Consider the following 15,284-nt stretch of genomic DNA (forward strand, 5'->3'; position numbering starts at 1 on the left):
CGGTCATGCAGTGAATATATAACAGACGTCAAATATTCTTCACCGGGGCTCTTCTTTGCCCTTTAATGCTAACAAAGTCATTAGTGAATCCATGTAAATAGGCTCGACTCAGGGAGGCTGCTTCCTTGGAGAAACATGTTCTTTTGAAGAAGCTTAGAGATGGATTGGAATCCTTGCGAGGACGGGTGACAGGTAGAAGCAAGGATGATGTCGAAGAAGCAATTGCCATGGTCAGTATTCATGCCCGTTCCTGATATTACATTTTCTCCTTTTGAAACAGTCACTCTTGTATATGTAAGGTCTGTCTATGTCCTTTGCATTCCCCCCTCCCTCCCTCCCTCCCCTCTTTTAATGGCATGATCCTCAACATTCTTCTTTTGTAAATATATGCATTTCTTGGAAACAAGAAAGCAATATGAAGTTGACTTGTTGACTCCCATGAACTTATTAAGCACACAGTTCATCCAGACTTTGCAGGCTATATGATGTAGCACCAACTTTTTAGTTTCTGCATGAGTGGTTTAGGCTCCCATGCGGCCTCTTCTCTGAGTCTAGCAGGTCAATTAGCTCACCATTATGACAGAGAAATATAAGTACAGGTGGAAATTAAAATTGTAGAATATAGTCGAGTATTTTAATAATTGTATCCTTGTTTAACCAGGAAAGAATGCACACCGTTGAGTTGCTTGGTAATTTTTTTTCTTTTTAGCTCTTGGAGTGCATTTCTTGTAATTTCCTTTGGCAGTAGGTTTTGTTCGTTGGATATGTGGCTGGGAATGACTAAATCCATTGTAATTTTGGAAAGCACAGTATAATATTTTTAATAAAGTGGGTGCTGCAATGCAAAAAGGTAATTGGAGTTGGCTTCTTGTAGGTGGAGTCTTTGGCTGCTCAGTTGACTCAAAGAGAAGGAGAGTTAATCAGGAGAAGGCTGAAGTAAAAATTAGCAAATTTCCTCAAGCAGGTGCACTTCTTTCTGATGGAAGTTGTCAATCTATGTATCATCTGTCAGCGAGTGTTGATGGATCCTACTTGCTTTTGAGTTTTCACATGATGCTCTCTTTGTAGATATCAGGCTCTCTGTTACACATTTTCCAGTCAAATTCTGTTTTATGAATCCTTTAGACATTATAAACAACCTCTGGTAAAATATGAACACTCAATCTGAGAGTTTTCAGGGGCCATTGGCTTGAATGTTGGAATGATACCATCATGTAGTTAGCTACATATAATGGTACCCAGTAGTAGTAGAGGTTGACTGCAGTTTTAACTGTTTGGGCAAAATGACAAGTGATGGAAAATTGCTGATTTAAAATTGTCTAATGAGACATGGAGTATATATTTAGAGGAGTGACGGTATTAAATGAAAGTTCAAGACATGTTTTGTTGACAGGGTTTATATTTAGGCTTGATGTATAAAGTACCAAATTGAGGGGACTTTTCTAGCCAGTGCATTGTGCATCTTGTTGTAATAGGGGCTACAGGCTATATCGCATCGTTTGATTTTGCAGGACAAAAGGGTGGATTGGGTTTGTCAAAATGAGATTTCCTTAAAAAATGATACTAAACAAGGGCTTTTTTTCTTGGGGTATAGGTTTTGTGCTACACTGCTATAAGTATACCCTGCAAAAGAAATTGACGACAAGCATGTTTTAATATGAGCAAATAACTATGGGAGATCCATTTTTGACATAATTGCTTTTTACCCCCTTTAATTTTCTGGGGAACTGCATGAACTTGGCCCAGTGTATTTAGAACAGTCAAGTCTCAGAGTAATGAAATTGCTTTAAGTAGAAGCTGCTTGGTTGTGTAAGAACTCTTTGTAAAAGTGGACAGCAGCTCAAAATTGACGAAGGAAATTATCTGTTTGAATAGGACTTACTTTGCACAAATTCCCTTCTGCTATTGACCGGTTGCTTCCATGTTGAAGCCGGAGGATGCCAAAAACTTGTTGATGAAGAAAGGGCTTTTGCTCGTGCTGAAATTGAGAGTGCCAAAGCTGCTGTTCGAAGGGTAGAAGAGGCCCTTCAGGAGCATGAACGTACATCTCGAGCATCAGGAAACAAGTATGAGTTACGGAGGCCCTGCTGTCTTCATGTTCTCTGATAGCAGTACTGTTGGAATTGATCTCTTGTCTAGTTTGGTTTTCTGATGATGACTTACCATTCTTTTAAAAATTCTTTGGGCACCATGATATTTTTTGCATGATTACCCAAAGTTGAGCATTTTGTTGCTTGTATCTTGGAAATTTGAATTACGATACAATGGCCAGTGGCATTTGGAATCTGCTGTTAATTGCATATCTCACTTTTAAACAGTTCGAAGTTAGCCTTTGACAACGGATAACAAAACTCTTTCCAATCTTTTAGGACTTGGAAGGATTAATGAAAGAGGTTCAAGAGGCCAGGCGGATCATTATGCTGCATCAGCGAAGTAAGGTAAATGTGCCCGCTTGATGCCCTTTCAAACTGCACCCATTTGTTGCCTCGATAAGCATCTTAAAAAAAAAATAATTTATTTTCCTTGATGCATGGGCAAGATACCTACTCCTTTTTAGTAGTTTCTGCAATTTAAGAGATTCATGCTACAGCTGCGGCAAAGTAGGTTTGTTTCAGTTTTGGTGGTCCTTAGATGCAAATACTCACGATTCATATACGAGTTCCAGAGGAATGGGTAACTTGGGTGGTAGTGTGCAATCGTGAGGAGGAAATTTCTCTAAGTGAATTTTCCATTTTACCACTGTGTTTAATAGTCAAAGTTAGAGTAAAAAAAAGTTAAGAGTAAAAAAGGAAAAGTAAGAACAAAACTAAGTTGATGCATGATAAGGGGAATATCGGGAGTGATAAGCAAGCCAGAACAAAAAGAAAAGTGGCTGTATCCCAAGCTCAACAGCTATAAATTGCCTCAAGATACGTTTTTTTGTTGTCGTGATATATAAAGAATAACTTTCCCTGGATAGTAAGGGTAAAAAATACAAAAAATTACCCAATAAGTCGTAAACCTGTTGTATGGATGCGAATTTAATTCTAAACGTTTTAATTTTGCCAATTTAGTCTTATAACTTTACGCAAAATTCCAATCTGAACTTTCTGGTCAATTGTCACCTGTTAAGCAATATAAGTTATATTTCTGAGGAGAGAAAGAAGACAAGATTTCTTTAATAGTAATCACATAGCCAAGCTGGGACCAAAAGGAAAATTAACCAGATACGTGTGCTTAAGAGGTCAAAGATTTAAACCCATTATAATTTCCAGAGTGTGGCAGCTGCAGCTAAATATTAAAAGTGGAGCCACTCCATGCAATTATATCAAATATATGGAGGAGAGCATGCTTCATTTCTTCATAAAAGTACAAAGGAAATACCTGCTGTTTAATATACAAACATGTGAAAAGTTTCAGGATTGTCAAGTCGCAACTAGATTGTTTATGATATAAGATGAGATCTTGCTTTTGCTTTGATTGGGTGTATTTTACAGATTCAGTTATTCTTAGTTACTTTTTCTTCTTTTTTTCCTTATGTTTATGGTGATTGAATGTATCTCGTGACATAGGTCATGGACATGGAATATGAGTTGCACGCTTTGAGGAATCAACTTGCAGAGAAGTCCAAGCGTTCACTTGAGCTTCAAAAAGAGGTTCCTTCAATGTTTACCTTATTCTTGCAGATCTGATGTGAAAGCGATCAATTCCTTCTTTCCTCAACTTCCAAATTCAGTGGGAATTTACTTATAAAACATTTATCCGTGGTAGAGCCACCATAGAAATGTAAACTTGTTTTGTAAAGTAATCAATTACCTTTTCCTTTATTCCTTTTGCTTTCTCTCTTCATCAGCTTTCAGTGATGAGAAAGGAGAGATGAGCTTGCTTCTATATGAGTTAGAAGGAGCGAAGCACTGGGTTCCTATCTGCAGATTGTGCCATGCTCTGACAGCGCTCCAGGACTATCTGAATGTACAATTCAGTGGCACCGGATGTCATGTGAAGGTGGCGAAAGGAACTTATATCAGGTATATGTCTGTATATCTTTAGGCTGACATGCATATAGGGAGGCATGCCTGCATTCTGACATACATATATCATGAGATTCAATTGTAGCATGAACTCAAAAACTGCTATATGAAATGCTACTGCTGATGCTTAATGGTTTTAGCTTACGTAGCAGGAATTTATTGTGTAAAAGTCTAAATTCGCTTGCCTTTTCCTGAACTGGTATTATAGTCATTTTGCTTTATCTCTGGTTTACTGGAAACTCATCTTCATAAGGCAGAGGACTAAAGCATGTGGCCAGCTTGTTCATGTAGTTAAGTTTATCCCAAGCTCTTTGCTTCAGCTTAATGACTCTAATGGCTATTTTGATGTGAACTTTAAGAAACACCTCCTCATGGACTACTTTTTGTAGTGGGACATGATCAATTTTGCAAATATCCTTTTCTAGGTGTCAAACATAACATGTATGCAATGTGGTTGGTTATAGTGAAACTTCAAAACGTTGAGACCCTATCTCTTATTGTAATGGTCATGGAATTGAATAACTTCTTAATGGTGTTTTCCCTTCTGTTGTCTGAGTTGTGAGAAGAAATTAAAATGGCATGGAGAAGAGGGAGACTTACCTGCATTTTCTTTGAGATACATGGTCGATCCTAATTTTTTAACCTTTGTATGTCATGTGCTATTTAGATGCTTTCCCACATAATTACATTTTGTGCAAACATATGCTCCATCTTATGTCAAAGGTAATGATCATGGATGTCTTAAGCAAAAAAAAAAGTTTCTTTTGCGGTTCTTTTTGATTATGTTGAATGTATCCTGATGACTCTGTACGCTGGAACCATGTTACTTATCCTTTCAGAGAACATTTCTTTTGGGTAGCATTATTTGAATTTGGTGTCACTACTTGGTACTATTTTAGGAGCTACCAAACCTATCTATGCTCCAGAGCCCTTTGATGTGGGGCGACTACTGCAAGTTGATGTTGTTTTTGATGACCAATGCATTGCCTTGACAACCACTGGTCCGATTGACCCAAGGTCTGATTAGGCTTCTCTCTATTTCTTTCCTACTATATAGGACACTGTTTTGGTTTCAGCTTCTTTATTGCTTTATGCCTGTGTTCATTCTGCATTGTTTGGTTTTCCATGCAGCCGCTGGTTTGGGCAGTTATGTTGAGGCACTTGTGCGGAAAACATGACACACAATTTAAGGTATCCCGTGCTTATCCTATACACTGCTTTTGAACAAAGTTTACAAACTAATGGAATCTGAAACGTGCGAAAGCATTCATAGCTTGGACAAATATACTTGTTACATGCTAAGTTCCACATCTTATGTGAGAGGGCTTGTCAAGTGATGTATAATAAGTTTTCCTCCAAAAGATCACTACTTAAGTTTTTTTCTCTTTCTCTTCTTCTTCTTCTGATGGGGTTGGCCTCTTTAGATTAAGTTAGGTCATTATAGGAACTAAAACTGAGTTTGGATGCATTGAAAAGTGGGTTGACGAATAGCTAAGGAAAGATTTGGGTTGAGGATTTGAAACTTTCGTCTGATTGGAATGGCTATGGAAATACCAGGTGTAGAAATTCAATGCCTTTAAAATCTTCTAGGCCCACCGCAAGTGTTTTCTCAACAACTGTGAAGAAAACTTAGAAAAGCGGTGTGCTAAAAACTCATTTTCCGAATTCACCCTTGCCTTTTCAACAAAATTCCCGAACTGCCGAGCCTTTTCTTTCATCTGGACATTATAGTCAGTTTGATAATGATCAAGTGACATTGCTTCTTCGGCTCAAACCAAGGAATCCCTTAAGTTGATACAAATGAATCATCCTTTCCACAGAGGTAAATCTTTGCCTGCTAGGCAAGAGGATGGCAAGTTACAAATTCTGTTTCGGTAGGTTATGGACCCGAATCCATTAGTATGGAACATTTTCTTTTCAAGTGAAATCCTAGTATATGAAAGGGTGAAAAAATGCTTTCGTTGTTGTGTCTCATTATTTTCTCTCTTTGTTACTTTTCCTTTATTTTTAAATAACACATGATCAACTTTTGTCACATCTTCTTCACCCTCACTTTCTTTCTGCCCTTCCCAAACAACACTCAAAGAAACCATTCCCTCACCTTTCTTTTCAAAGCTTCCATTTTCTTAGCCTTAAATTTCCTCACCTACTCCAAAACCTATCAAACATAGTTTAAGGTCGTGCAGGTTAAAATTCTACATCACATGAATCATTTCTTGAACCTACTCATGACAAAAAGCAACACGTGAGAGCTGCCTTCTCAATCTGTACGGGCACCTAGTCTTGTTCTGGTTTCATCGAGCATGCAAAGTGATGCTAGTGCTATAAGTGAAAAGCTTGTAACATCTCAAATCCTACATTTAGTTGAAGGAGGCTTGTGAAGTGATACATTAGTTGTGATCAGCCCAGAAGGCCATTGCCTAAGTACTAGAGGTGTGCATGAGAACCTATGGAACCTGCCAAATTGACCTGATCGGATAGGTTTGAAAGTGGGTGTTGGAGTTTGTATAAGTATGCCTGAGTACAGGTTAGGTTCTACGATTTAGAGGTGTACTCTGTACCCTCCCCACAACCTGTATCTTATGCGGGATAGATAATTTTTATGACTTTTATTTTTCTATGTGAAGTTTTTCACATTTATTTGTTGAAAATTCCAACTTATCTGAAATCTCCGAGCCTTATCACTCTAACTAAGCTTTTTCTCTTCTTTTTGCTGTGTTCAGATGTTTGTGTTTAGTTTTGTCTTCATATGTGAAGAGTAATTTGTCATGTGAAAATGGAAACGAATTGATTTTGGTCTGGAAGCTTCAACTAGATATATTTAGGGAAGGTACACAGAAAAGGCCTACCAGTGCCCATGTAAAATTCTCATCCATTGACATCTCTGTTGGTCCTTGTGGCTGTTGATTTGCAGGTGGTGGTTGCTCAGACCAATGGTGTGGAACATCCATTAGAATCTATTCACGTTCTTCACATTGGGAGAATGAGAATGAAGCTTTCTAAAGAAAAGACAACCGTAGCTAAAGAAATATTCGAGCTCAATGCAGGTATCAAAACAGTGGCTAGTTATTCTTTGTTTTGCAGTAATTATTCTTGTGGTCCAAGGAGTTATTATCAGCTTGAAATTCTGACACTTACTTTGAGGGACTGTTGCTTTTCCACATGTTCACTGTGGCTTTGGAAGGTACAGCCTTATGAGATTCGCTGCGGTTGCACTCAACAGCCGTATTTATTGACTTTTAAGAATGTTATGATTGACAACTTTCTAAATTCTTACTCTAATCATATCTTTTTGTCGGTGGCATTTCTTTGAAAGTATATATCTGGTGGCTTGTTCAGTTACATGTTACTCCCCCCACGCCATGCTAGTTTTCTCTTCTCTCTTTTAAAACCCATGTGTCTTGGGCGCCACTTATAATGTCCTTCGCTGTCTCTTTAGCTGTGCGGGGTTAGAGGTGGTGGCAATGCTGCAGCTCAGGCATTGTTTTGGCAAGCTAAGCAAGGAGTGTCCTTTGTATTAGCATTTGAATCGGAAAGAGAAAGGAATGCTGCCATAATGCTTGCCAGAAGATTTGCTTATGACTGTAATGTAAGTCCTTGCTAACTTTTTCTTCTCTTCTTGTACATGCATGCAACACAACGCCTTTGACCATGATGCTGTTTTCTGCTGTCCAGTCCACACCGCTTGATTTATTTCTTACTTCTTTTCCTGATTTCTTCTGTAACTCTTCAAATTGCCCTTGCCAGATCATGCTCGCTGGACCAGATGACAGAGCACCTATAGGTACCCGATAATCTGATCAAATCTTTACCTTTTTTGTAGAGTGTAATTACATTGCCCTTTGCTTTGTCTACTGTATTATAAGTTGACGAGCTTTCGATCACCGTATGTCTTGTGGGATCGTGTTCCTTTCCCCATTGTTTGTCATCGTTTTGGGTGGTTCTAATTCCACTTTCCTGTATCCTGTTTTTCTGCCGTTTGGAATCTTTGTAACGAATCTGATTGCACATGGTGGAGCATTTGTCCCCCTATGAGACTATTTCAGGCTTTGGGTGACCATATCCAGCTCATGCAGACCTTTTCTGTGCAATATGTTGAAAGTGATTACATCGATATAGATAAGATCGGATGAAGCGAAAAACTGTAGCAATTTAAGGACAGGGCCTGGATGTGAAAACTTTGGACGCATAGGTATATCGGCGAAAGTACAGAATTTGGGTGCAAATAGCGAAGTTACAATTTCACAATATGCATATCCTTTAGTCTTAATGAAAGCGAGTTGGAAGTACACGATCCGATGACAAGTATGGACAGCAACTTCATAATATCCATGGATTCCTAGGCAGTTTTTCGATACTGACGACGACAACACCAAAACTAAGAAGAAAGAGAATCATAGTTTCGATGCGATAGGATTGTGCTCCGTCATTCGTGGCCCCGGGAGGGAACTAGCTAAAACAAGAATCGCTAGCATCGAGAGCAACTTGAAGAGAGGACCATCATCAATGACCCCGAGAAAGATTGGCAGAAATCATCATCTCGGGAACTAATTATATGGATCTTCTGTCGAGTGAGATCGAAAGTGATTGCTATTGGCGATCGGATAATGCCCATAAGCACGTAACAAAAAAGGAAGCAAAATCCGAGGAAAAGGTGAAGCTTTTGGAGATGCAGGGGATCGAACCCTGTACCTCTCGCATGCAAAGCGAGCGCTCTACCATTGAGCTACATCCCCAGCTGCTCTACTTTCCCCAACAAGATAATAATATTGATTCTAAACAATAGACCTGTCTTTCTCCCTCACGCTCCAAAATCAAAAGGAAAAAGAGTGAGAAAAAGAGCAGAAGGATCATTCACTTCAATTCAAAGCCTTTCTCTCTCTCGCCCGCATCAGCGGACCGGAGCCCTGCGATTCGCCGCCGCCGCCGATGGATTTCCAAGTGGTGGTGTTGGCCGGCGGCTTCTCGAAGAAGCTCGTCCCCCTCGTCTCAAAGGTCGCTCCCTCCACCTTCCTGCGGTTCGGAGATTTTCTCCGAGGAACCAATGCGTTCCACTTAGAGAACAATTCTCGAAGGCTTTTCTCATCCTTCTTCGGCTTTGTTTTTATTTTTCATCTCGGTTCAAATTTGTTGCAGGAGGTGCCGAAGGCGCTGCTTCCGGTGGCCAACCGCCCTGTCCTCTCCTACGAGCCCCTGGAGCAAAGTAACCTCAGGGATCTCATCGTCGTGAGTTCTGTCTCCCGCTCGTTCTCTTTCTTTGCCCTAATCGGGTTTGCCAGCATGTTGTGGTCCGCATTCGCGAGCGCTTTTTGGTGCTTCTTTCGGAAAGAGAAAAATTAGCTTTGATTTTGCTGTGCCAGATTTTGTGCAGTGCTTCCTAAGGGTAATTGGATTGCAGTAGATGATCTAACTCAAGTATAAGTGTATGAGTTTGTGCTTCTGATTGTTTCTGGTACCGATGCTAGCTTGTGTGCGTGTTGTGGTTTTTAGGTTGTCGAGGGAGAAGATGCGGCTTTCCTTGTTGGAGGCTGGATATCAGGCGCTTATGTGGACCGTCTGCATGTTGAGGTATGGGACTGTGGTTCACTGCAGTATGGCATTGGTGGTTCTAATCATGGTAGTTGTCCTTTATTTATTGCTAGCCAATTTGAGCTGGGGAGGAGAGAAATAACATTGAAATAGCTTTGAGAAGAAGAGACGCAATGTTATGATATGTAAAGCTTAATTTAATTGACATAGTTGGACATTTTTCATAAAGAATGTTTAAGTGCTGATGCTGTGCTTTGGAGGTTAAAGAGGTTCCTGAAGCATCTTGATATATGGAATCATTCTCTCTTTGCAAAATCCTCAAGTATGTCTGATGCATGGAGATTGGACTGTAGATATTGGAAAAATTTTGAATGCTTTTACACTGCGCTCACATGATAGTAACTGAAAATAGGCCGCTTCCAGTCCATTTTAAGTTACAGTACATGGATTCTGGAGCATTTCAAAGTTGCAAGATTTTCCATTGAAATTTCAATCTCAATTTGAGAATCATGAAAACAGCTTTATGTTACCTAATTCTTTCTGAAAGCTGGGCATTATAATCCTTGGTTATTTTGTGTCTTGATGATTTACACTCTGATTAAGCTGAGTACTGTTATTTACTGCACAAACTTTTTCTGAAAACATTTTTCTGGTGAAGGGAGTGGAAACTCAATCGAGACCAAATCATTCTAAAAGTCTGGGAAAACTTCTGCATGGCCTTGTGATCATCTGATTTTGACTTTCTTGATTTTACTCTTGAAGTTAATAGCTGTCCCTTTTGAGGTTTTGCTTCATTTTCTCTGTTCTAGTGATATATATTTGGCTGATGGCACTCCATCTAGGATGGGGCCACTGAAAGTAAGTAGCGTAGCTAGTTGTGATGCACGACAATGTTAAGTTCTGAGAATTGATTTGTGCCAGTATTGTTCTGTTTGATGATGCAGACTCAGCTGGCAGTCTAAAATTACTTAGAAATCCCCAGATTTGAAGAGTTCAACCATTTAGATTAAAATCCCTATTTAGTTCTCTTTATAATTTGCATGTCTGGCTTATACCATTCAGTTTGGAAAGTATTTTGTTTAGGAATTGGAAGAATGCAACTGTCTTATGTACTTCAGGTTTTGCCCTTCAATTAATTTTAGCAATTAATATCTTGCAGCTTGTGGTACATTACTGTGCAATAGCATGATCTTTTGATTATTTGGTCTACTTCAGGCCTTCTAGCAGGACAAGTTATATAAATGTGGTTTTGTGGAATCCAGCCACTCGGACAACATACTATTAGTTGTGGCGGCTGGTGTCATGCCAATAACGCAATCCTGTTATGCTCCCTTTTCTAATCTAAGTTATGCTTCAAGTAAACCAATTCTTTGATAATTTTCTTCATGAAAGAGTTAGGAATACTATTTGACTACAGGTCGCTGCCGTACCTGAGGACATCGGGACAGCTGGAGCCCTTGAGCCATTGCACATCATCTGACTGCAAAAGACATCTTGGTAAAGCATGTTACCTGTTTAAAATTCTCATATGCAGCATAAATAATCAATTCTGTTGCAAATGTTTCTGCAGGTCGTAGTGGTGATCTTGTTTTGATGTGCCTCCTGGAGCTGTGGCAGCTGCACATAGACGACACAATGCTGTGGTAACTGCAATGCTTTGCTCTGCTCCTGTAAGTGGTCCTGCAGATTCAGGATCCTCTGGGGTAAAGGACAAAACCAAGAAAGCGGGACGTTACAACCTCATAGGCTTGGACCGCTCAAAGCAGTTCCTATTATACATTGCCACAGGTTCAGCATTTATTTAATGTAACAACAAATTAGAGATATAGCGGAGACATTTGCTTACATACTTAGAAACTTCATAGGGTAGCCTCTTTTGCTAATTGCAGGTGCTGAACTTGAGAACGATCTTCGTATTCAGAAGAGTATACTTCGTGCAGTAGGGGAGGTAGTCAATGTTTCTTCGAACTTTTTCTATGGTTAATCTGGTTAATGGCATAATGCCTAGAAACCTGTTGCTTGATATGGTGACACTGATACCCTCATGCATGTCTTCATTATGTTGTGAAAGAGGAAAGAGCAGTCTACCCTGGTTCTGCACTGCCTTAAGCATCCACTGTAGCATGGTGCATTTATGCATGAGAACTAACGAGATCACATTCCTAATGTCTTTGGAGTATTGGCATCAACTAGTCATCCTTCTCTCTAATGCAGATGGAAATCCGTGCTGATCTCATTGATGCTCATTTATATGCCTTCAAAAGGTTGGATAATCTATTGCCTCTTAATTTGCGAGTCTAAATAAGTGGACACCTTTCCCTCAACTTCCCTGGGTTCTTTTTTCCTCCCAGGACTGTGCTGCAAGAGATTCTAGATCAGAAGGATACATTTCAAAGCCTAAAGGAGGATTTATTGCCTTATCTTGTGCGGAGCCAGCTGGTTAGTTTCTGAAGTCCCTAGATGAATTGTTCTCAGTGGTTGATAATTTCATATGGCCAGAGTTGATTCATTTCCTATCTGAACCTTAGAAATCCGAAATATTATTTAATGGTGCACCGCAACCCGAAGAGAATGCAAATGAAAAGGTTGCTTCCCAGAACAACCAAGTATTGCTGTCACAAATTCTGTCTAATTCATCGAGGCCAAATTTCCATGAACTCCATGAGTTAGGTTCATATGGTTCTGCCTCTTCTCGAAGAACGCATAAAATTTGTGTATATATCGCCAGCAAAAGCAAGTATTGCCCGCTTGAACTCCATCCAAGCATTTAGCGACATCAATCGAGATGTGAGTGTCTTTTTTTTTATTCCTTTTTTTTTCTGCCTATCCAATTTCAACTTGAAATATCATGTACTTCATCTTGTTGAGTCGAAATTTTAAATTGTCTCAGGTCATTGAAGGTAAATCATCTGTCAGGCTATTCTTTCTCTGCTCATAACAATATTATCCATCCTTCAGCGGAGTTGGGATCTAAAACTACTGTGAGTTGTTAATTTAATTCAACGTATTCATCCTATTGGCATCGCCCATGTAACATCGAACTTTACTACTTCCTTTAATAGGTCAAGGGTGATTATGAGATGCCTATTTTTGGCTGAAAAAACCTATTGTTTCATGTATATTACAAGTTCCTGTATGAGTGTTGTAAAGTGGTTTTATTGTGATAGGTGGGACCACATTGTATGCTTGGGGAAGGATCTCAAATGGGGATAAATGTAGCGTAAAAGCGATCTGTTATAGGCCGTCACTGCCGGATAGGTTCCAATGTCAAGGTATTGTAATTTTACTTGAATTGTAAGATCAAGCTAAGGAAATGATTAAGAAAAGGCCGAAATAATGTCTTCCATCTTTCTATAACTTATTTTCTATCTTCATTTGAAATCTGCCCAAAATATACGAAGTTCTTGGGAAATATTGTTTTTGAGACAATTTCCTCTGCTTCTCCCTATTCTCCTCTATGCAGATTGTTAATTCTATTGTCATGAACCATGTTACGATTGGAGATGGTTGCTCGATACAAGGGTCTGTAGTTTGCAGTAACGTACAGCTTCAAGAACGTGTTGTTTTGAAAGATTGCCAGGTTCTCTCTCTCTTGCTCTCTCCGACACATGCGCACGTGCATGCACATGGACGCACACTCACATGTGCATACTGAAGCCTGCATGTCCTTTAATAACCATGTAGTCCTGTGGTAGGCTGAAATTAACTCGTCAATACATTGCATTTGATTCCAGGTTGGAGCAGGCTTTGTTGTTATTGCAGGCGGTGAGTATAAGGGAGAGTCCTTGGCTAAGAAGGAGAAATGAGTAGATGGTTACTTATCATCTAGGAAGAGAGCAATTAGTATTGAGGTACTTAACTGAGGTATCTGGGTTTTTCCATGATCCACAGGAGGGAAGATTTCGTGTTGACTGCTGTGGTTGCAGTCAATATAGAGAGGGTTGTCAGTGGGGATGAAAATGCCCATGTTTTGGGTCTATTCTCGTGCTCGTTTGTTTCGCCTGTATTAATTCATTGAAGTTTCCAATGTGGTGCTACTGAATTTTGCAGAAAAATTCCGTTGATTAGAGAATATCAAAATAGAGTAAGATCAGTTTTGTCAAAATTCTGACTATCAAAGATAATCTGTTTGTAAGGCAACTGTGAAAAGTTTCTCATGTGCAATTGTTGGCAATTTCTGTCATCTGCCTTTTTGGAAGCTGGTTTACCTTGATTTACCAAGTGATATGATACTCTTGATGAGTGTTATCTATGATCCGGTAATTTAATTGCTACTTGCATTCTTTCACATCATTTGGTGTACGAACTGTGCAGACAAAGTGTTAATTTACCTAGAATTACTGTATCTCATACGAGTTGCAATACTTTATGAACATTCTCAACAGTGTCAATATAAGTGGGGCTTGGTTTCGTGCCTTGTTGATTCATCTTCTTCAAGTCATCTCTTTATTTTCTGGATCTTGACTTACTGTTGTTCCTCTGTCCTCTATCCAGTTTTCAAACTGTGGGGCATATGGTAAGTGGCAATCCAATGAGAGAATGGCCGGTGCTTATCGGTCCTACTCTTGCAGGGTCAATGAGCCAGTATTCATTGTATGGGGAACGACCCCGATTTTTCCCTGCTATTCAAAGTCCCAAATCTGAAGGTTTTCGTTCAGTCTGCCTTGTGATTGCTCTATATGGTTAAGACATTTTGAGGGGAATCCCCGGATAAGATGATCTAGGCTTTTGATTTGGGGAGTAATTGTTTGTGCCTGCCACTACACTCACCACTTACAAAAAGCACCCACAGAGAGAGTTTTTTACGGGAACTATTATTGCTGTGGCATGTCTTTTCTCCTTTTTAAATGCTTTTGCAGCTGGAGAGATGCGGTTCGAAGGTTAGGATTGGATGAGAAGGGGTGATAAGACAGTCTCTCGTGCTTCTTCCCAGAGAATCTGAAAGTAGGATTCCGACCGATAGGCCATTAAGGAATCTCGCTGCTTTCTGGATCAAAATCGTCGGGCCTCGCCCTCTCTGACATCACGTGATGGTGCGACCGCAGAATATGAATATACCGTGCTTGCTTTAAAGTAGCACAACGCTCGTCCCATCTTTAAAGGAAACAAAAAGAAAGATTCTGTAGCCTGAGTGATGCTGATCACTGTATATAAATGTATATATTGTTGATGAGAGCTTAGCGAGTATGTATGTAATGAAATGCCGCCCAAGCCTCTAGTTGATTAACACTTGCTTTTCAAGATTCATGCTTCGATATGAGCGATCTTTGCACTAGCCACGGTCAGGAAATGCCTTTTTTAAGCCCATGGGTGGGTCTTTCGACTCTTGGTAAAAACATTGGGTAACACGGATTTAATGGGCGACCTAGGCCCTATTTGGGTTTCCAGCCCATAGAAGCTGGGAAAGCCTAACCCCAAGACGTTCTGTGGTCCGAACAGCTGAACGCGCCAGGCCCAAATTCGAGTCCTAACGTTTGGCCAAAAATGGCCCCGATTGTATTTTCCAAAAAAATGGGCTGGGCTAAGCACAACTCTAGGCCCAAAAAATGGGCCATAAGAGGCCCATAATAGAAGCTCAACAGGCCCGAAGAATTGAGTTAGGCCATGCCCAAGTTAAGGCCCATTTAAGATTCATATTGGCCCAACCAGGCCCATCATAAGGACCACGGGGTTGTGCCCAATTTAGCCCAAAGACTTGGGCCAACAAGAGCCATGTCTTGGTCCACCTTGAGGCCCATTTGACGT

The 15,284-nt window shown here is 39.9% G+C and overlaps 1 long non-coding RNA gene, 1 other non-coding gene and 2 pseudogenes across 2 annotated transcripts; 3 read left to right on the forward strand and 1 right to left on the reverse strand.

Moving 5' to 3' along the window:
- The first annotated feature begins 1,936 nt into the window (after window positions 1–1,936).
- LOC120290860 lies at window positions 1,937–5,026 on the forward strand. Its single transcript, XR_005548536.1, has 5 exons — window positions 1,937–2,066; window positions 2,370–2,438; window positions 3,552–3,635; window positions 3,833–4,007; window positions 4,910–5,026. It is a non-coding gene; the product is annotated as an uncharacterized LOC120290860 (long non-coding RNA).
- A 75-nt stretch (window positions 5,027–5,101) lies between these two features.
- LOC120290803 lies at window positions 5,102–8,040 on the forward strand (annotated as a pseudogene).
- Window positions 8,041–8,674: 634 nt separating this feature from the next.
- On the reverse strand, window positions 8,675–8,746 carry TRNAA-UGC. The gene has a single exon. It is a non-coding gene; the product is annotated as a tRNA-Ala (tRNA).
- A 178-nt stretch (window positions 8,747–8,924) lies between these two features.
- On the forward strand, window positions 8,925–14,766 carry LOC120290861 (annotated as a pseudogene).
- The last annotated feature ends 518 nt before the right edge of the window (window positions 14,767–15,284 follow it).

Source organism: Eucalyptus grandis, chromosome 2 (genome assembly GCF_016545825.1).
Source record: "Eucalyptus grandis isolate ANBG69807.140 chromosome 2, ASM1654582v1, whole genome shotgun sequence".
In the NCBI taxonomy this organism is placed as follows: domain Eukaryota; kingdom Viridiplantae; phylum Streptophyta; class Magnoliopsida; order Myrtales; family Myrtaceae; genus Eucalyptus; species Eucalyptus grandis.